This window comes from Oryctolagus cuniculus, chromosome 1, assembly GCF_051225735.1.
Source record: "Oryctolagus cuniculus isolate XC-2025 breed Fujian yellow rabbit chromosome 1, ASM5122573v1, whole genome shotgun sequence".
Taxonomy (NCBI): domain Eukaryota; kingdom Metazoa; phylum Chordata; class Mammalia; order Lagomorpha; family Leporidae; genus Oryctolagus; species Oryctolagus cuniculus.
The window spans coordinates 150,591,219-150,612,224 of NC_142867.1; the positions used below are offsets into that span (position 1 = coordinate 150,591,219).

The 21,006-nt window shown below is 42.7% G+C and overlaps 1 long non-coding RNA gene across 8 annotated transcripts in view; it reads left to right on the forward strand.

The window, feature by feature from the left end:
- LOC127491296 (uncharacterized) overlaps window positions 1-21,006 on the forward strand; it is a 97,664-nt gene that overhangs the window by 9,847 nt on the left and 66,811 nt on the right. For 3 of the 8 annotated variants that reach the window (XR_016236606.1, XR_016236593.1, XR_016236588.1), the window contains exon 3: window positions 17,494-18,572. The exons of 3 other annotated variants lie outside the window; for them this stretch is intronic. This is a non-coding gene — a long non-coding RNA (uncharacterized LOC127491296). Of the gene's footprint in view, window positions 1-2,345; window positions 2,398-17,493; window positions 18,573-21,006 lie in introns of those variants that run through there. 2 more of the 8 variants (XR_016236594.1, XR_016236590.1) reach the window with 1 other exon arrangement.

The window sequence follows — 21,006 nt, forward strand, 5'->3', positions numbered from 1 at the left end:
CATTGTGGCGTCTTCATGGTGCAGAAAACTCAGATACATCATGGGGAAGTGGGGGTGCTGGTTTGGCATACAAAGGGGTAAAATTAGGGTGCAGAGCTAAAGACAGAAATTGCAGCCGGCGCAGCTCAATAGGCTAATCCTCCACCTAGCAGCACCGGCACAGCGGGTTCTAGTCCCGGTTGGGGCGCCAGATTCTGTCCCGGTAGCCCCTCTTCCAGGCCAGCTCTCTGCTGTGGCCAGGGAGTGCAGTGGAGGATGGCCCAAGTACTTGGGCCCTGCACCCCATGGGAGACCAGGAGAAGCACCTGGCTCCTGCCATTGGATCAGCACGGTGCGCCGGCCTCAGCGCGCCGGCGGTGGCGGCCATTGGAGGGTGAACCAACGGCAAAAGGAAGACCTTTCTCTCTGTCTCTCTCTCTCTCACTCTCCACTCTGCCTGTCAAAAAAAAAAAAAAAAAAAAAAAAAAGACAGAAATTGCAGAAAATCTTCTGGTTCCTTTATTCTGTGACTGACACCCTGCCTGGCTGCATATTGGGACATACTAGCAAGGAGCCAATTTCTTGTGAAGTCACAGTTCCTGCTGCAGGCAGCCTAGGCCAGGCCAAAAAGGCACCCCTGTTACCATGCGTCTCAGGAGTGTTTCTTGTCGTAGAATGTCAGGGGGTTGGCCTAGCAGGTAAGACTCCATCTCACACTGGACTGCCTGAGTGCAAGTTCCAGCTCCCCTCCCAATTTAAGCTTCCTGCTCATTGGCACTTTGGGAGGCAACAGGGGGTGGTCCCTGCCACCTACATGGGAAACCTGGACTGAGAGAGAGAGCGAGCGAGCGAGCGAGAGAGAGAGAGAGAGACTCCCTCTGTCTCTCTGCCTCAAACTAAAAAATGTATCATGTGGCAGGTGTTGTGCTGCAGCTAGTTAAATTGCCACTTGTGACTCTAGCATTCGTATCAGAGTGCAGGTTCATGTCCCTGCTGCTCCGCTTCTGATCCAGCTCTCTGCTAATGCACCTGGGATGTACATGGGCCCCTTTACACTACATGGGGAACTTAGATGGAGCTCTAGCCCCGGGAATGAACCAGTGGATGGAGGATGTCGTTCTTTCTCTCCCCCTCTCTCTGTCACTCTGCCTGTAAAATAAATAAAATGAATCTTAAAAAAGAAGGAGAAGAAGAATATGAGGAAGCAACAGTCTTAGTGTGGCACAAAACTTGTACATTACAGTAGTCCTGCCTCTGGAATTTCTTTTGTGGCCTGCTCCAAAACCATGCTGAAAAAGTCACATTCGTGCAGGATAATAATAACAATTTGCATGTGTAACCACTGTTCTGATGAGATATTAATACTAGAAGAGCAAAAAGTAACAAATGTTCACCCCTTATCCAGAGATAGCAACATGGAGAATTACATGAATATATAGGTCTTTGAGGTTATTTTTGGTGGGAGAGAAATTATCATTTTGCAAAGAACAAAGAAGTCAACTACCAACTCAGCACCCTTGGCAGGTTCCTTGAAAACAAGATCTGATGTAGCTTTTTCTGTGTGAAATTACCAAGAAAGTCAATGACATAAATTCTGCCTTCAGAGTTAAGCACAAAAAGAACTGAAGGAAATGGTAGAAGTAGGCACACTCTTTGTTTTCAGCTGGAATTTACTGTCTGACACTTTTGCCCATTTTTCCATGCAAGGCCGTATGGGAAGACAGAAATAAAACAGGGTGTAATGTTTCTGTAATATTTTAATGTGTTTTTGTTTGTTTGTTCTGTATATTCCTGAACTGAACTCCCCGTTCTGCCAGAGGAATCCGAGGAGCATGCTCCAGAGAGCTCACGATTGCTACAGAAATGGTTTAGACAGGGTAGATGGAATGTTAATATTCAATTTCCCTTATCCAAAAGGAGATTTTGTTAGAAGGTAATCTAGTCTTGAAGGCCAAGTTTTGTGAAAGCAGAACAGACTTTCTACTACCATATCATTGTATCAAGAATGAGGTATGGGAGCAGGCATTAAGGCACAGCAGGTTAAGCTGCCACAATAGGATACCCCACCTCTGCTTCCAATCCAGCTTCTTGCTAATGCACACTCTGGGAGCCAGCAGGGAATGATGGCTCAGTACTTGGGTCCCTGCCACTTAGGTGGGAGACCTAGATTGAGTTTCAACTCTTGGCTCCACTTTGATCCAGACTTGGCTTTAGCAGGCATTTGGGGAGTGAACCAACAGGTGTAAGTGCTGTGTGTGTGTGTGTGTGTGTGTGTGTGTCACTCTGCCTTTAAAATATGTAAAGATAAATAAACTTCTTTTTTGAAAAGAGCTGAGCATGGCTGATTAGAAGCTTTTCTTCCACAGGAGAGAAGTGAGGCAGTGAAGCTTGCTGCCCTGAGGTAGCAGGAGGAAACAATCACAAGAAAAAAAAAAAAAACCCAAGCCTATTCCTCTTAGCCTGAGGGATTGTGGAGAAAAGGAGGTGAGAGGAAGGTGAGTTGTGGTCAGGCCACCATCTTCTTCTTGGGGTCAATGTTCTTTGGGCAGAATATATGTTAGACACAGAAATCATTTCACTGATTTCAAAAAAATTATGGAAAAATGGAATTAAGCATTTATTTCGTATTTTTGAAAGCCGTGATGGGTTTTCCATGAACTTAATGAAGACCCCTCATAGACTTATTTTCACACTTTCCATTGCTGAAATCAGGATGCTTCAGAATGTGTCATAGCTTCCTAGGCACTTTTGTAGTGGTGCATGGAACAATGGTGCATCTTAAAACCCGTGGCATTTTAGATCCCACACAACAGGAGGGTGTTGAGGAAGGAGGTGAAAATAGAGGTTCTTGCCCTCCGTAACACTGGGAGCTCTGTGAAGGCAGAGCTTTGAAGACTGATCCTCTGCAACCAGGAATAACCACATCAAAATAAGCTCACACTTACCCATTAGGTGAACACAGGGTGGACCTCCCAAGTAGCTAGCTGCATGAATGAGACCCATAAGATATAAAGAGGGTCTGGAAATTAAGTGAGAATCTGGAAAGAACTTTCTAGAAGGAGAGCAGTTTACTGAGTCAGTGGAACACTGCTGGGCAGATAGGCTGGGCCAAGACCCATTGGTGGTCCTCAACAGCAGCAAGGGCCAATGTTGGACTAGGTCATCAGGGAGATAACTAGCTCCAGATCAAGTGGAAAGAGATAACTGATCACCATGAGCTCTAGGCTCCAGGATCTGTTCTCAGTAGAACCTTCTAGAAGGAGAGCCACTAATCCTCCTTTTGTGGTCATTAGTTTGCCAGCTCAGGGATCTTCTGTGGTAAAAGATTCCCCCAGGAGTTCAGAGTAGCCTCTGCTATTCTGGAGCTCCTACTCCCCATTCCCGCCAAAAAGTCACATAAGCCCCACCTCTACCAATGGGCCCAGAGACCATTTTGGAAAACAGGGAGCAAAAGCAGAAATCTGAAAGACTGCACATTTCTTCAATTACTTAGATAGAACACTAAAAATTAAATTCTGGGTTGGTAAAATAAATTTAGTTTTTTCTTTTTTCCTTGATACCCAACTAGGTGGCTATTTATCAGTTAAGAGGAAAATGAAAGGAACTGTGCTATCAGTTTCTGGTTGGTAATATAAGTGGATGTGTGACTCCAGGACCTCTAAGTAATGAAGGCACTGCTCTCAAGAAGTCCAGAATCTAAAGAATGATAATATGAGGCCTATGGAAATATAATACAAGGTGCCCATTAATATAGAAATGTACGAGAAAGAGACCAACTTTCAATTATGCATAAATTAGCAAATTTTGACTCTATGACCTGTATTTTAATATTAATGGTGTTTTCATTGAACCAAAGGGTACTACCATTATTAAGACTATTATACTTTTTTAAAGTTTTATTTGAAAAAGACGGGAGAGATCAACCTTCTGTCCAAATACACACATCAGCAGATTTGGGTCGGGCTGGAGCTAGGAGCCAGGAACTCCACCTGGATCTTCCACAAGGATGGCAGGGGCCTAAGTAATTGAGTCAACACTCACCACCTTCCCAGGTGTGTCAGCATGAAGCTGGATGAGAAGTAGGGCATCTGGGACTGGAACTGGCACGCTGCTATGGGATGCCAGCATTATAGACAGCAGCTTCACCTGCTGTACCCCAATGCCAGTGCCTGTTATAACATCCTAATAGTATTCCTTGGTCCTGGTTTAGAAAGATGCCATGGGTGGATTATAAGCCTTTAGTGATAACAGTCAAATATACATGTGAAGATAGGAGTATCAGCACTGGAATAAGTGCTAGTCTGCTTCTTCATGCGCATTTTCAAGAAATAATATAAAATTATACGAGAATAAAATGAGCTGATGTCAGGGGCATATAGACAAGTGCTTTAGGGTTTGGCTCACAACACGGAGGGACTCTCTGAAAGAGGTGTGGCAGGAGTGGGAAAGGGATAAAATGGCAGCGTAGCCCCTTCTTGGACGTATTGGCCTGTGGTCTGCCCCTGGCACCTCAAGTCCCCACCTGTGTCTCCCCTCACAGCTGTGCTTTAAGAAGAGGAAGAAAGTGGCCCAAGGCCTCCCGGTCAATCTGGAGGTGAATGTCAGGGGCTTCCACCTACTGGGAAATGCTTCTTTAGGCACCGAATCTAGTTTGCTTAATTTTTCCTTCAGCCTAAGACTCAGGATGCCTACAGCCCTCCTCCCACCCTAAAATGCTAGGGGAAGAGGGTTCTGGGTGAACTGAGTGGACAACACCAGGTGCGTGGACCATTCTGTCATGGTCAGGCAGAGCACACTGGAACATTCCTTTGCATTCAGATGGAACTCGTCTTTATAAACTTGGGCTTATTGACTTGAGACCATTATCATGGTGAGGTTGAATGAGAGGAAGCAGTTAAACATGTTCTTTTCCCCCTTTTGTGTTTATAGCTACCCAGAAATGAACATCAATATTTAAATGTCTGGATTACCGTCGGCTTGTAAAAAACCAATTAGCTACCCCTCGGGCCCAGTGTTTGGAGCCTTTGTGGGGCAGTGGATGAGACTGTTTAGTTCTTGTGGTCAGAGGCAAGGAGCTTGCAGGAAGGTTAGAGTGGCAAGGGTCATTGCTGGGTGAGCGAGATCTCGTGGGATAGAATATTCTGCAGGGGCAAGCGAGAGCCACAGAGGAGCCTGTGGCAGCCCTCGTAGGGCAGTCAGAGAAAATTCAGCAAGACTATCGGCATCACACGGAACACTTGGCCAGGAGAGCCACCTTGCTGAAAATGCATCAGAGACTCAATTTGTTTGTTCTGGGCAGTTTAGGCACAGTCTGCCTTCAAATGGAAGCCACGAGACTTCTCAGGCATTGTTCAGCTGTAATCATTCTGGATCCTCTGCGTAAGTCAGTCTTCCTCTCCAGCCAGAGCATACAGATTTACATCTAAAACTAAGACCCCATCCTCAGACTTAACAGGTCTTTTGCAGGGACATCTGTGCTTAGCCTGGGGTGGAGGTGATGGACTGCGGGACCAGAGCTCATGTTCATTGGGAAGGGTTACTGTTCCCATCGTGGTCCAGATTCCCATGGTCTCCAACTCTCAGAGGACCAGAACTGTTGCTTATTTATGTTGCTTTTTTTTTTCTTACAGACGTCATTAGTTGCCTACCCCACATTCATCTCTCCATGTCTTCCACACTAGTAGAATCTCTTAATCTGTTTGAAGCAACAGGACCCAGTCCAATGTCTGTGGAAGCTGCGGGTGGTCAAAGAGGAATAAGCAAAAGATTTCTGAGTGATTGTTTTGGGGAAGATTTTACCTCCCTCATCAAAGAGAACAGACTCAGCTAGCCTGGCCCTTCCTTTGAACTCAGACACATTAGAGCTGCATTGGGGCCAGCATGTGGCTAATTAGAGCACAGAAGCCAGAGGCCAGTTGTATTCTACACTTGCATTTATTCCGCAGTTATTTATTGAGCACTTGCTATATTGAGCACACAAGACACAGAGGGCCAAGGTTCACTATTCCTATCAGCTATGGCTTACTTAGGGCTACTATTTATAATAGATATTACTTCTGGCTTAAGCACAAATGCACTAAATATAAAATAAAATGGAGGGGCTGGCTTTGTGGTGTAGTTGGTAAAGCTGCCACCCACAGTGCCAGCAGGCATCCCATATTGGTGCTGGTTCGAGTCCTGGCTGCTCCACTTCCTTTTTCTATTTTTTATTTTTTAAAGATTTATCTATTTATTTGAAAGGCAGAGTTACAGAGAGGGAGAGGCAGAGAGAGAGAGAGAGAGAGAGAGAGGTCTTCCATCTGCTGGTTCACTCCACAGATGGCTGCAATGACCGAAGCTATGCCAATCCAAAGCCAGGAGCCAGGAGCTTCTTCCGGGTCTCTCATGTGGATACAGGGGCCCAATGAATTGGGCCATCTTCTACTACTTTCCCAGGCCACAGCAGAGAGCTGGACCAGAAGTGGAGCAGCCAGGACTCAAACCGGCGCCCATAAGGGATGCTGGCACTGCAGGCGGTGGCTTTACTCCCTATGCCATAGCGCTGGTCCCTGCTCCACTTCTGATCCAGCTCTCTGCTATGGCCTGGGAAAGCAGTAGAAGATGGCCCAAGTCCTTGGGCCCCTGCACCCTCATGGAAGACCTGGAAGAAGCTCCTGGCTCCTGGTTTTGAATTTGCTCAGCTCTGGCCGTTGTGGCCATTTAGGAAGTGAACCAGTGGATAGAAGACCTCTTTCTCTTTGCCTCTGCCTCTCTGTAACTCTGCCTTTCAAACAAATAAATAAATCTTTAAAAAATAAAAAAGAATCAATGGGACCTTGTCAAAACATTAAAAACTGCATGGTGGTAAAAATTATTTAATTTGTAAGAGTATTTCAGTTTTTAAAAATGGAAAACAGTAAAAGTAGTTTCCATACAGTGCTTTAACATGTTCAAAGTGCATCTGATCCTTACAAGACTGAGATGCAGAGAGCACATATATTCTTAAACTTCAAAAAGTTGTGATTATTTTCATAGAATCTAAGGTGTTCAGTTATAATCTTTTTGTTATACAATAAAAATATATTCAAACTGAAGTATGTCGCAATTTCAGCTGGAGATGTTTACTACATATTAGGAGTACAAGTACAATCTTTTGTGGACAATGTTGATTTCTATAAAAGAGGTGAACTAGTTTTCCAAAAAGGGATCATATTCTATTAGGAAGTTAAAGTTATTATTTTTTCATATTAAATTCTTTAAATTTTGCCTCAAATGCTTATCAACTTCTCAGATTTTTAATATGGAACAAAAAAAAAAAGCCATGTAACAGACCTGATTTTCAGCTTAATTGCTGTGGAACAAGAATACAAAAGATGACACCTATCTTGTTACTCTCCCATCTCTTGACCTTAGCAGACATAACTAATTAATCATAGCACTCCTGTGCACAGCATCCAGGCATGTCCTCAGAATCCCTCTTGACACAGCACTTTGTGCAACCCCTTCCAGTCGATCAGAGTTGGCAATTCTAGAGCAGTGCTCATAGTCAGGGATTTGTTTATTTTGCCCAGAATGCTGATGTTCTGGGGAGAGCACCCTTCTGGAAACAATCTTCCAAACCCTGGACAGTTATGCAGATTGGAAGCTGTGCGTTAAACTTTAGTCTGTTGTCTCTTTGAATTAAAACCACATAGGCAAACATTTTGGAGAATGTGGTTGAAAAATGTCATGATAGTTGGGGGAAGGTGGGGTTACTCCTTATGGCATTCAGTATGGAGCTGCAAGAGGAAGCCTTGCTTCTCCCATGCTGAAAGCAGACCAGCAGGAAAGGAAAATTGGTTTGTTGAGCAAATTCATCTGTGTTCCTCTGTAGCAGTCCTGTACTGCTGGATGTCTGGCATTCATGCATAGACGGTTTGCAGAAGTTCAGGCCATACGACCGTGGAATCCCAGGGAAAACCCAGGGGAGTTAGAAGTCTGGTCTTCTGGTACCCTCCAAAGCATGGCCTGGTGTCAGGGGACAGATTCGTTTTTCCCTCCCTTCTTTACCAAATGCTCCAAACACAAGAAAGAGGCAGAAAGGTTGACTTTGTTTTTGTTTTTTAAATTCTCACCTAGGAGAGAGAGAGAGAGAATGAACATTCCCATCCTTTGGTTCACTCCCCAAATGTCTGCAGCAGTGGGGACTGGGCCAGACCAAGGAAGTCAGGAACCAGGAACTCAATCCCAGGTTGAGCAAGCAGAGCAAGACCCCGATTACTTGAACCATCACTGCTGCCTCCCTGAGTGTGCATTAGTAAGATGCTAGAGTCAGGTGCTGGAGCCAGCTATTGAGCTATTGAACCAAGGTACTCTGATGTAGTACACAGGTGTCTTTAATAGGTGTCATAACCACTACGCTAAATGCTTGCCCCTAATTCTTTAAACTGAGGCTTAGGTGGATAGAGGTTAGGAGGAAGAAAGGTAAAAGTAATGTTTAGTTCATGTATCAGGCTGGACCACTTTTCTGGAACTGGTAACAAGGCATTTGTGATGCTGCAGGAGAAATCCCAATCCTTAGTACAAAAGCCAGTCATTGTTCAAACCCCCAGGACATCCCTAGCCCTCCAGGATTTGCTGCACGAATTGTAGGTGAACTGGACAGTTGAGGTATTAAAACTTCCCAAAGCCTCTTTCCCTTCTCTCAAGGTTGCTGCTGAAGAAAATAGAGAAGGAAAATCACCCAGCTGGCAGAACTTGAGCTACCAGATTGTCCAATTAAAGAACTCAATATATTGCCAGGGAAATGATTCAACACATAGATGCCAATGAGATCTACTAAAGCCATCATTTATCTTATTATCCCTGTCCAGCGGGATTTTTTTTGGTATAAATGCGAATCACCTCTTGTCATTTGCCAAGGGCACACACACACAGTGCCTGAGAGAAACTCCCAAAAGAAATTCGAGCAATCAAAGGAAGGACCAACAGCAGGGATGGATGCTAGGTAGCTTTGCCCCTGCATTTAGCTTCTCTTCCCCCCATCTTTTTTTTTTTTTTTTTTTTGACAGGCAGAGTGGACAGTAAGAGAGAGAGAGACAGAGAGAAAGGTCTTCCTTTGCCATTGGTTCACCCTCCAATGGCCGCTGAGGCCGGCGCACCGTGCTGATCCAATGGCAGGAGCCAGGTGCTTCTCCTGGTCTCCCATGGGGTGCTGGGCCCAAGCACTTGGGCCATCCTCCACTGCACTCCCGGGCCACAGCAGAGAGCTGGCCTGGAAAAGGGGCAACCGGGACAGAATCCAGCGCCCCAACTGGGACTAGAACCCGGAGTGCCGGCACCGCAAGGTGGAGGATTAGTCTAGTGAGCCGCAGCGCCAGCCCCCCCCCCCATCTCTTAAGTGGGAAGTTTGAAATTGGGTTGCCCTAATTTTCTGCCACCCTTAAATATTACTATCTGAAAAATCATATTTGTACCTAATGGATAGGAACAGCACTCACTCTGTGATGCTTGACATTAAGCTATGGGCACTGAGGTGAGCTGATTATTTCTGTGGTTCTATGTGGGAATATTGCATTTTGTAAACTGGTGACTGTATTGGTTATCTAGTTCCACAAAAATTCTGTTAACATGAAACCACAAAATCCAGTAGCTTAAAACAACAACCGTTTATTTAACTCATGAGTTTTGTGGGTTGTTTGGGCAGTTCTTCTAGTCTTGGCTAGGCTTGGCTGATCTTGGCCGAGCTTACACATGTGTCTGTGACTCATCTGGTGGTTTAGTTGGTGGCTGGCTGGTCTAGAACAATCTGGCTCTGCCCACAGGTCTTCCTTCCTCTGTCAGACTATCATGGGCTTGTTCAAATGTCAGTGGCAGGGTTTTAAAAGAAAGAGAAGCAGCACATTAAGGCTTCTGAAAGCCAAGCTCCAAACCAGCACACTTTCACTTCTGTCCCATTCTATTGGCCAAACCAAGTCACAAGGCCTGCCCAGATTTGAATGGGGAGGAAATAGACTCCATCTCTTGATGAAAATTGCTACAAAGTTGCATTGGAAAGAGTATAAAAATAGAGGGTCATGTGGAGAATTGGAGCCATTTTTGCAATCAATCAAGCAGACAGGAACTTGGGAAATGCATTAAAATGGGAGAAGAGAGTATGTATGTAAGAGCTGGGTAGGCAAAGATAGATGGTGATGGAGATTTATCTCTAAGATACACTCAATACTCTTCCATTCTTTTAAACACAGCACTCACTTCCTCTCTTCTAAGAAATGCTTATTTTAACCACAGGACTTGCATGGGGGCTGGCAACTACCTGTAAATGTGCTTCCTTTGCCACAGTGATATAAGCAGAAATGGTTACCTGGCACAATCTGGCTGAATCAGATATCTAAATCCTACCCCATATGCTGCCTTGGTGCTTGTCTTAGGAGTGGAAAAGGCCTAATTTGGGCCCTCAGAATAATTCCGTATGTGGGAGAGGTGAGAGTCCATTAATCTAGGCATTGACATCAGTCATGGCAGAACGGACAAAGACTGTGACCATGATACAGAAATCCAGAAAAAAGCAACTCCTGGACTGGGAAGTAGTAGAGCTGGAATACTATAATACTCATTTATTTTTTGTATGAATTGGTTTCAGAAGGAAACTCTTTCTTTAAAAAAAAAAAGGAAAAAAACAACTAGTAATACAAGTTGGGAGTTTGTCCATTGCAAACAAAGTAGTCTAATGTAAGTGAGATTGAAAAGTAGCCCTCCTGCCTCAAAAATATCTTGCTGTGTTTGCAATTCTCTCTACTAACAGTTTGCTCTTTGCATTAGGAAGGTGTATGAGCTGAAGTAAGCCATGTGTTTTGATATCTCCATATATGGCTTAGAAAGCCTTCCAACCCCTGACCTTGCAAACCTGCTGTCCTGGTGATCCATGTCACCTCCCATCACTCACCTCAATGTCATCCACATTTCAAAATTTTTTTCCTGCCACAACCAAATTAGTGGACTTTCACTCTTTTTGCTCCTAATATACTGTAGATACATTTCTAGGGCACCAATCATTTATCATATTTTATGCTCACAAGCTCTTTCTATACCTCCTGAGTTAAATTGTGATTCATTCCTTTAGGCTAGATTTTTTTTTTTTTTTTGACAGGCAGAGTGGACAGTGAGAGAGAGAGACAGAGAGAAAGGTCTTCCTTTGCCATTGGTTCACCCTCCAATGGCCGGCGCGGCCGGCGCGCTGCGGCCGGCACACCGCGCTGATCCGATGGCAGGAGCCAGGAGCCAGGTGCTTTTCCTGGTCTCCCATGGGGTGCAGAGCCCAAGCACCTGGGCCATCCTCCACTGCACTCCCTGGCCACAGCAGAGGGCTGGCCTGGAAGAGGGGCAACCGGGACAGAATCCGGCGCCCCGACTGGGACTAGAACCCGGTGTGCCGGTGCCGCTAGGCGGAGGATTAGCCTAGTGAGCCGCGGCGCCGGCCTAGGCTAGATATTTTAAAAATCTTATTTATTGTTGTATTCTTGCATCATAGTATTGCATTGCTTTTAATAAAAATGCGAGTATTCTAAATATTAGTCTATTAAAACTTTAAGCTATTAATATCTTAGCCTTTGTTGATAAACATTATTTAAGAGTATTCTCATTCACCAATCAGTAGTTCTGAATCTTGGCTGCACAGTACAATCACCTGAGAAGCTTTTTAAACATACTGATGCTTGAGCCTCACCCCACACCAATTAAATCAGAATTTCTGGGATTGGGGCCCAGGCATCAATATTTTTAATAGATTTCCAAGTGGTTCTAATATGCAGCCAGGATTAAGAAGTACTGCCCTATATGTGGTTTCTGTCTGTTACAAAAAGCTAGCACTGAAGGAAAGATCCCATTTTGTTGGGAGGAAGTCATCATGAATGCAGTGACTTTTGAATTAAATCTTACTGCATGAGTAGAATTTTAGTAGGGCAACCGACAGGGGGAAAATGATATGGGGGGGGGGGGGATGAAATGTGTAAGGGGTGTGGAGCACTAGCTCTATGTAGGAAAGATGCAACTGGCTTATCTGCCATATAGCAGTGTATTGAGAAACAGCGTCTACTAGGTGTCTACTCTGTGTTAGGCATTTGACACACATTTTTCATGTAGTCATCACAGCTTCTGGGGAAATAATTATGTTGTAGTTGAGAATACTGAGGCATAGGTAACTTAAACACTTCCTTAAGTTCATACAGCTGGTGGGAGACCTGGGCCTTAAGCCACGTCCAAGCCAGGGGATGCAACCTCACCCAGGGCTGGAAGGTAAGCTGCACCTGTTGGAAGCTACCTTGTTTCTCTGTCTGTCTTCTTCAGCTGAGGCTACTAAAAGGCTCATGTGCACAGATCTGGGACCAACTGAATTCTTGAGTAAATGTCAACAGAGTTAGTGCATTTGGCAGTGGCCTGCATTCCCCTGCCAAGTGCAGTTTAGTGCTCTCCAGAGTCATATCTGGTGGCCCAACTGTATGGCTGGTAGCCTACCTGCTTCCAACCAGGTCCAAGAACCAAAGGACAGGGAAGCTCACCTTGCCCTTTAGCTGTAGTGTCCCTAATCCTTCTGATTATCGGATTTTCCAGAATAATATCCCTGAAATATATCCTTTATGTCTCCGAACTGCCACATTTATTTTATTTTTGATTTTAGAAATGACCATAGGGCACCATTCCCAGATACTACAATTGCCTTTTTCCAATCAGGCCACAGCACCCCAAACACTTCCCATCCAAGTCCTATTTTTGCTCCCTCCCAATTGGCCTCATGCTGCTAAGCCACATGCCTGAGCTGGCCAAGTTAAGGCAGAGGCCAGATTGTGCCTGTCAAGCTAAGCACTGAAGATTTATTGTTAAACGTTCTGTGACAAGACAGTGCTAGATCAAAAGAGAGATCAATGGGAGATTTTTCTAGAAAAATTAGAAACTGAGACAATTCAGTCAGAAAATAAATTATTTAGAATTATCTTATTGCATGCAAAAGAAAACCCAATTCAAATTCATTTAAGCCAACAGAAGGATAAATTGGCTAATACAACGGAAAGCTAGTACTCCTATCTTCAGGCAAAGTTTAATCCAAGTGCCCAATCTTATCAGGTGTTAGTTTCTTGACTTTCTCTGTACTACATTCATGAGCTTCATTCTTGAACTCCTTGTGGGTGCCCTATGGCTCTAAGATTACATCATTGTTAATGCCAGTCATCTTGACAGAAAAGATTCTCTTACTGGTGAACCTTCCTAACACCCAGAATCAACTATGATGGTTTGTGCACAACTATAAAACAATCAATGTGCCAGATGGATGGAATTTTAATGCTAGAGTAGACCTGGCTCATGTGCCCAGCTTTGAGCAAATCAATGTGGCTAAGGAAATTCAGTGCTTTGTTAGTCTAAGCATAGATTGCATAATCCATCTCAAACTATGTGATATGAGATTGGTGCTAGACTAGCTTCCCAAAGGAAATGTGAAGCCTTATAACCTAGAAAACAAGAGAAGGGGATCCCAGAGAGGCAAAAACAACAAATGGTCACTACAGAAAGTTATCGCAGAAACCGAGACCTGGCCCAGATGACATCTCTCCTGGCACCTGGCAAAGCTGAGGGATATACAGGGTTGTCCTCGGCAGCCTGGTTCACACATCTGTACCAGCAGACTGGCATACAGCCACCAGGCAAATCAGATCAGCTTGAAGCCAGTGAATTCTTTCTCGTCTCTGCTAAATATGGTTTAAGCTATGGGCCAGGCCAAACTTTAGGAAATTTACAGCAACTACTCAGCCTTCGTGCTAATGGATATCATGGATAATTGAATCCTACTGTTAACCTCAATATGTCATTTTGCATAAATATCTTAATTTTATCACCAACCTTTTTGTCAAAGCTGTTAGCAGGTCATTAAATTAACTTATTGAAGGGGTTCCGTTTTTATATATATTTTTGGACAGCCATCTGATGAGTAGAAAAATGGGCAAAGCAGTCCAGAGATGGAGACACTTCTTCTGTGGAGAAGCCTGAGTCATCTATAATTGGCTACTTGTCCCTTGAAATTGCAAAGTATAGTGAGACTTATAATTTATTTGTAATGTTTTAAGCGTTGAAATCTGAGTGATATGAATAGTCACTGGTTTCGTTGATCAGTATGCTTTATAAGAATTATCTCAACAATTAGTATAGCAGGTTTGCACTGACACATTAATGTGGCCCTATGCATATCACACAATTCTATTATATTTCTTATAATTTCCTTGAACACATCTAACATGAGATAAGTGTAAAGCTCATGGCAAAACCATTCTATCAGAGTTTTGTATGTAGGACTTTAATACAGATTAAATAAAATGATCAAACTTAGCTCTCAAATGTTTGCAGCAATCATTCAAGAAAGACAAATACCAGTTCATATGGAAAAACACAATGGAGAACGTCAGTGAGTGGCAGGAGCAGGCAAGTGCACTGAAATCGTGTAGAACTTTCCTCATCTACTATCTCCCCTTAGTTTACTCTGCCTCTACTGTTTTTTTCCTCTTGCTTTTCCATCATCTTTGGCAGTTTTATGTTTTATTTGACCGGTGTTCAAGAGTAAGTTTTAAAGACCACCAATCAGCTTTTTCAATATCAAAATGAAACATAATGCACTTTTCCATAGAGAAAGAAAATTGGGTTTCTAAAGATTCAGGCTCTGTCATCTGCCTGCCTCCAAACCTCAGTCCTTTCTAGTGATTTGATTTTAATACATCAGTGGACTTCCTTGCACTTCAGTTTTTTTTTTTTAAATCTATATAATGTTAAGGTGAAGATAATAGTAATACCTACTTCCTTGGTACTTTTGCACACAGTAAGCTTTCAGTAAATAGCTGTTGTTATCACCATATTCACCACCACCATCATCAACAGTGTATACATTTAACACACACACAAACACACACATACACACAGAGTTCAAGAAAGTCTCCATGAGGGCAAATGGATGACTTATTAATTATGTATGTGTGTATGTATATATAGAATCTGACACACGGAAGTGTGTTCAGGAGAAATTTTTTAACAAAAGTCTGAAAAGATCCTACTAATTTTAAGATCATTCTCTCTTGCTATTAATTCTCTCCTATTATTAAAGCAAAGAAACATTCAGGATGTCTTAGAACATTTTATTTCAGCCAAACAAACATAGCATGGGTACACTTGCACATAAGGAGCAATAAACATGTTTATGCAATACTCCAGGTTTTCAGAAGGGCCTTTCGGTCTATTTTTCTTTATTAGCGTTATCCTGAAGCCCTTAGCATAAGCCCCCTGTGAACTCACGTGTACATGCCCAGATCCTCTTTCAGCACTGCTGTAGAGCCTGTTTTCCCTGTTTGTTGTCTGCGTGTACCTCAAATCCATGTTCAGCCCTTCTCTATGCTGCTGTGGGCCCAGGGGGATGATCTGTATGACTAGGCCCCTGTGGCTCTGGTTGAGATCAATGATTAGGGTGCATGATGAATGTGAGGTTTGCGTACTCTTCACGCTCCCATCTCAGGATGCTGTTCATGCTTCCCTCCCTTTGGTGGCCCTTCCCATTCGGAGTCCCCTGGCTTCCACTGACTGCCCCATCCTTGCTCCTTCAGGCCCAATGGGAAACAGTTCTCTGCCTGCTGCCTCGTTCCCCCTGGAACTGCCGTTTCCATGCCTACCCTATACGTTGCCCACACCTTTATAAATAGTACTATTAAACTCCATACAACATTTACCCTAGAGTGCCATCTATTTTCTGATGAGTTTTCTATTTCCTATGTACAGTTTAGTCTTGTACATTGCATTGACAAAGTTCTGATTAACCAGCATTTTATCACTTCAATATATTAAAAAATATGGTACTTTTCTAAGTCCCATTGACCTAACTAGTACTGATTCCGCAGACTCATTAGCAAGAGCTAGCTTAATAGACTTATTTTAAATAGATCTCCACTAATAGTGGAAATACAGTGTTAACAGATCTCTAAATAAAAGGAAAATTCACTACTGGTTTTATGACCCCATATACAAAACTTATTCTGTTTCCTTGTCTACTCACAGAAAGGAGATATTTTCTTGTATTTTTACTTTGGATAATGTTATACCATGAATTTCCCCCAGATACTTACAATTTTAAATCATTTTTATTAGTTTTCATTGAAAGCATGTCATGTGCCTTTGATATTTTCCCTCTCATACATCATTAAAGTTACAAATTATTTTTATTTAGGGATTGGTATGAAATTTTGTCATAAAACCAAATATGTTACTTTGGAAATAAGTTCAAAGAATGCATTATTGGACTCAGATTTCATAATTGGAAACAGATTCACACATGTCAAACTCCTTAATTAGCACTTGCCAAACTTTGCCTCGTTTTTATTGTTGGAAGTAACTTCATTAAGTTTTCATGCTCCTGGAAGCTCATCTCCTTATAACCTTTCTACTTGATCTCACATGCCTTTATGTTTTGTTGACAAAAGTTTGCTGTAGAACTGTTAGAGCACAGTAGTAAAGGTGATTCTTGAAACATAGGCCAAAGAAGTTGAGATCTGAACTAGAACACACAAAAAAGGGGGTGGGCGTGCTTTTTTTCAGAGAGAAAATACTTTAGTCATCTCTCATCCAGAGCGTGCTGGATTAATCTGCTGGGTTGAATTACAAACTGCTCATCAGTGTCTTTATTGAAAACCCTGTCCCTGTTTAAATTTCTAAATTGGGAAGAGATTTCATGATGGTGCAGAATCCCAAACAGATTCTCGTACATTTTTCTAATAAATAAACATGTTCGGAGTTCATCAGGCCATAGTGAGAAATTCTGAAATCATTCTGATGTTGTCTACTGTGAGGCAGCAAATTCAGAACATGTCTCTCTCTCTCTCTTTAAAGATTTATTTATTTATTTGAAAGAGTTGCACAGAGAGAGAAGGAGAAGCGGAGGTGTGGAAGGGGGGTGTCTTCCTTTCGCTGGTTCACTCCCCAGATGGCTGCAGTGGCCAGAGTTGTGCTGATCTGGAGCCAGGAGCCAGGAACTTCTTCCGGACCTCTCACGCTCAAGGACTTGGGTCATCTTCCACTGCTTTCCCAGGCCATAGCAAAGAGCTGGATTGGAAGTGGAATAGCCGGGCCTCGAAGTGACGCCCATGTGGGATGCCGGCACTTCAGGCAGCGGCTTTACCCACTATCACAGCGCTGCTCCCAATGGGTCTTTAAATACAGAATTAAAACTTACTTGCAGTAACATATCCTCATCTATCAATTGACTAAAAGCAATGAACAATGTACACAAGTATGATTAGTACTTATGTTGTCTAGATCCTTGCTACTCAAAGAATGGTCTGTGGGCCAGCAGCATTAAAATCACCTGGGAGCTCTTTAGAAATGCAGAATATCAGGCCCTACACCGATTTTCTGGATCAGAATCTGCATTTTGATGAGATTCCCAGGTGATCTGTCTGTATATTACAGTTTAAGAAGCACCAGGTTAACTCACTTTTATCTAATAAATGAATAAGTGTGTTTCTTACTTATTTCCAGACATTTGAACTGTAGATGCATGAAGAGATTTGAGAAGTGATCTAACCCTGCATTTCTCCCTGTATATTCCATGGAACACCCATTTCATAGAATGCCAATAGACTTTGAAACATTTAGGTTAAATACTGCAAATAGACTACTTCAGAATTTCTCAGAATCTTTCATAAACCAAAGAGCATTCTGATCTCTAGGAAGGGGAAATAAGACATAAAACAGTGAATGCATTGCACAGTATTGGAACAGGCGACATTTTCACTAGCTACCTCACTGAAAAAGAATTGGTGTATTAGTCAGCATTTTGTTACTATAACAAAATACCTGAAGCTAGCTATTTACGAAGAAAAGAAATTTATTAACTCATAGTTTTGGAGGCAGCAAGTTCAAACAACATGGTACCAGCTCTGAGAGGGACCCTATGGCTCATGATAGGAATGTGTGTAAGAGGAATGATATTCTATCTGGACACAGGAAACCAGAGAGAGACAGGGTGGGGCCAGGCTCTGGATTGATAACAATCCTCTTGCAAGGACTAAAGAAAGTCCTACAAGAAATACCCTACCCCCTTCCAGTGCAGTGCTACCAGTGACCCGAGGCTCCTCCACTAGGCCTTAAAGATCCTACCGCCTCCCAATACCATTACCCTGGAGCCCAAGGTTCCAACACATGAATATTTTGGAGGACAAACAATATCCAAACCATAGCAATGGGTAATGTGGCCTAGCTCTATACACGAAAAGAAGGAGAGAGCTGGTTTTGTAGGATAGCCAACAGTCTCTTCTGAATTAGTGATTCAGCTACAAGTTTCTTTATTTTCATCACAATAAAATTGAGCAAACATACACATAAATGTCCTGAGGTGACGCTTTATATCTCACAATGTGATAGGATTTTAGAATTAGAAGGACCCTCAGAAACATTAGTTCCAGCCTTCCCTGTCTCATGCCCCATACCTTTCCAGAGTGAAGAAAGAGAAACTCAGAGAAATGAAATGGCATGGCTGTGTGACTTACAACACGCAGCTGGTTGGTTAGCTGAGTTGAGAGCTTTAGATCTCCAGTCTATTTCACTTTGACCTGGACCAAACTTGCAAGCTCAAGGAGCCTTTTTGTAAAAAAAAAAAAAAAAAAAAAAAAAATCCCTAATTGTTTTTTGTGTATCTGGAATTTTTATTACTGGGATTGTAAAAAAAAAAAAAGTCACTGAATATCTATATGTATTATTCATTTATTTAATAAATATTTATTGGGGGGCTGCTGTTGTACTGTTGTAGCACAGTGGGATAAGCTGCCCCCTGAGACACTGGCAGCTCATATGAGCACTGGTTCAAGTCCCAGCTGCTAAGCTTCTCTTCAGCTCCCTCTTAATCTGCCAGGGTAAGCAGTGGAAGATGACCTAGTGCCTGGGGTCCTGCCACTGCATGGAAGACCCAGATAGAGTTCCTGGCCTTTGGCTTTGGCCTGACACAGCCCAGGATCTTATAGCCATCTGGGGAATAAACCAGCAGATGGAAGATATTCTCTCTCTCTCTCTCTCTCTCCTCTCCATATATTGGATGCTATTGTAGATGTTGGGAATACAACTGTGAATGGACCAGGCAAGGTCCCTGTTCTCATGCAGCTAACATTAAGGTGAGATTCCATGATACTTGGGATATTATCAACTTTTCAGCATGAGTGATATTATGGCAAGTTTATGATATAAGCTGTTATGTATGAATTCCAAATAGTTTATACTCACTGCCAGCTTAAATCAGATAACACAGACTTTAACAGCTTAAAAAATGTATTATTTATTTGAAAGGCAGAGTGACAGAGAGAAAGGGAAAGACAGAGAGAGATCTTCCATCTGATGATTCAGTCCCCCAAATTCCACAACAGCCAGGTCTGGAGCAGTTTGAAGCCAATAGCCAGGAAATCCATCCGGGTCTCTCAGGGGAGTTGAAGGAACCTAAGCACTTCCGCAGTCATCAGCTGCCTCCCAGGGTGTATCAGTGGGAAGCTTGGGAGCCCTGAGTGGCTGGGAGCTGAATAAGTACTCTGCTATGGGATGTGGGCTACACCACAACACCCACTACCCCCACCTTTAAAAACAGCTTCTAAATTCCAATATTTCATTTTATTTTATATAAGAGGGTTTCAAAAAGTTCATGCAAAATGTGCACTAACATGTAATTCTATTTTCCATGAAGTTTTTGAAGTCCATTTGTATAACCTTTTAAAATATGCCCTATGCATTATTTCTGTATGAAATATATTGTTGTTATTTTGTTATTGCCTTTAAGTTGATGGGTTTTTATTATGTTAAATACAGCTTTATTTCTAGTCTCAAAACAGATTGGAACATTTTTAACAGAAATCTCATTCACATGTTTTGATTTATCAAAGCATTTTATGTTTACTTAAAAAAATTCTTTCTGTTCCCTAGAGAAGTCCATAATGTACTCAGTGCAAATTGAACATCAGAAATGTAATGTAGTCAAATGACAGAATAAAATTCAAGAGAAACTGTTCAAGCTTTGCTCTTAAAAGAAAAATCTATGTTTGTGTGTTACATTGTGTATATGTATTATGGAAATATCTGAGAAATACACAGCACCCATGCACAAAAATATTGTTTATGAACAAGTACATATAATGCAGTTTATTGAAAAAAGGTTCAATTTAAAGTAATAGTGCATGAAATAGGCATAGTGTGGCATGTTGCAAAGAGGGCTGCATTGCAAGCCTCAAGAACCAGGATCTAATCATGATGGTACTTTAAAAAATTACACAATATAAATATTTGTATAGCATTTTATGGTTGACAAAGCATTTTTTCCCACGTAACAATAGGTAACATTTATTGAGCACTTACCGTGCACCAGACGCGATGTCATTAATTCTTACAACACCTCTGTGAGGTAGTGTTTGCTCCCTCAGCAACACTCCACTCCCTGCCCCACCCTCCTGCGTGGTTGTGAGGGCGGGTTGACCTGCTCTCCTCTCATCCCCAAGAAGGGCTGCTGAAGGGTGCCTCTCTCTCCTTTCAGTACGCATTTCCTCCTCCTGGCACTCTTCCCCTAGGACAGATTTGTTGGTGGAAAAGTGAAGGCAATCTGGGTCCACATATTGTTTTTGATCTCAGTGTCACCAGGGTCAGCAGGAGAATTAAACATGCCCACAGTTCCCCTGAATTCTCAGGCATCTGGGCTTAGGTTTATGTATTTTCCAGACTTCCCCAAAGGCCTTCTTATGTCACTGCCTCATTTGACTTCACCCAGGAGCTCACTCAGAGGTAGTCTGTACTCTAGCCCAGTTGGGTGGTCCCCAGTGCTGGCTGCCTCTGTGTGTAACTTAGATTGCCACAGCTGCCACTCTCTGCTATATGTCATTCTAAAATGGGGAGTGGGCACTTGGTAACATTATGTGACACCAATGCAGCATTCCAGGGAAGTAACCCTAATTCTTTTTGTTCACTTACAAATATGCACAAACCATTTACATTTTCTTCATCAAAATTATGCAGATATTGAAA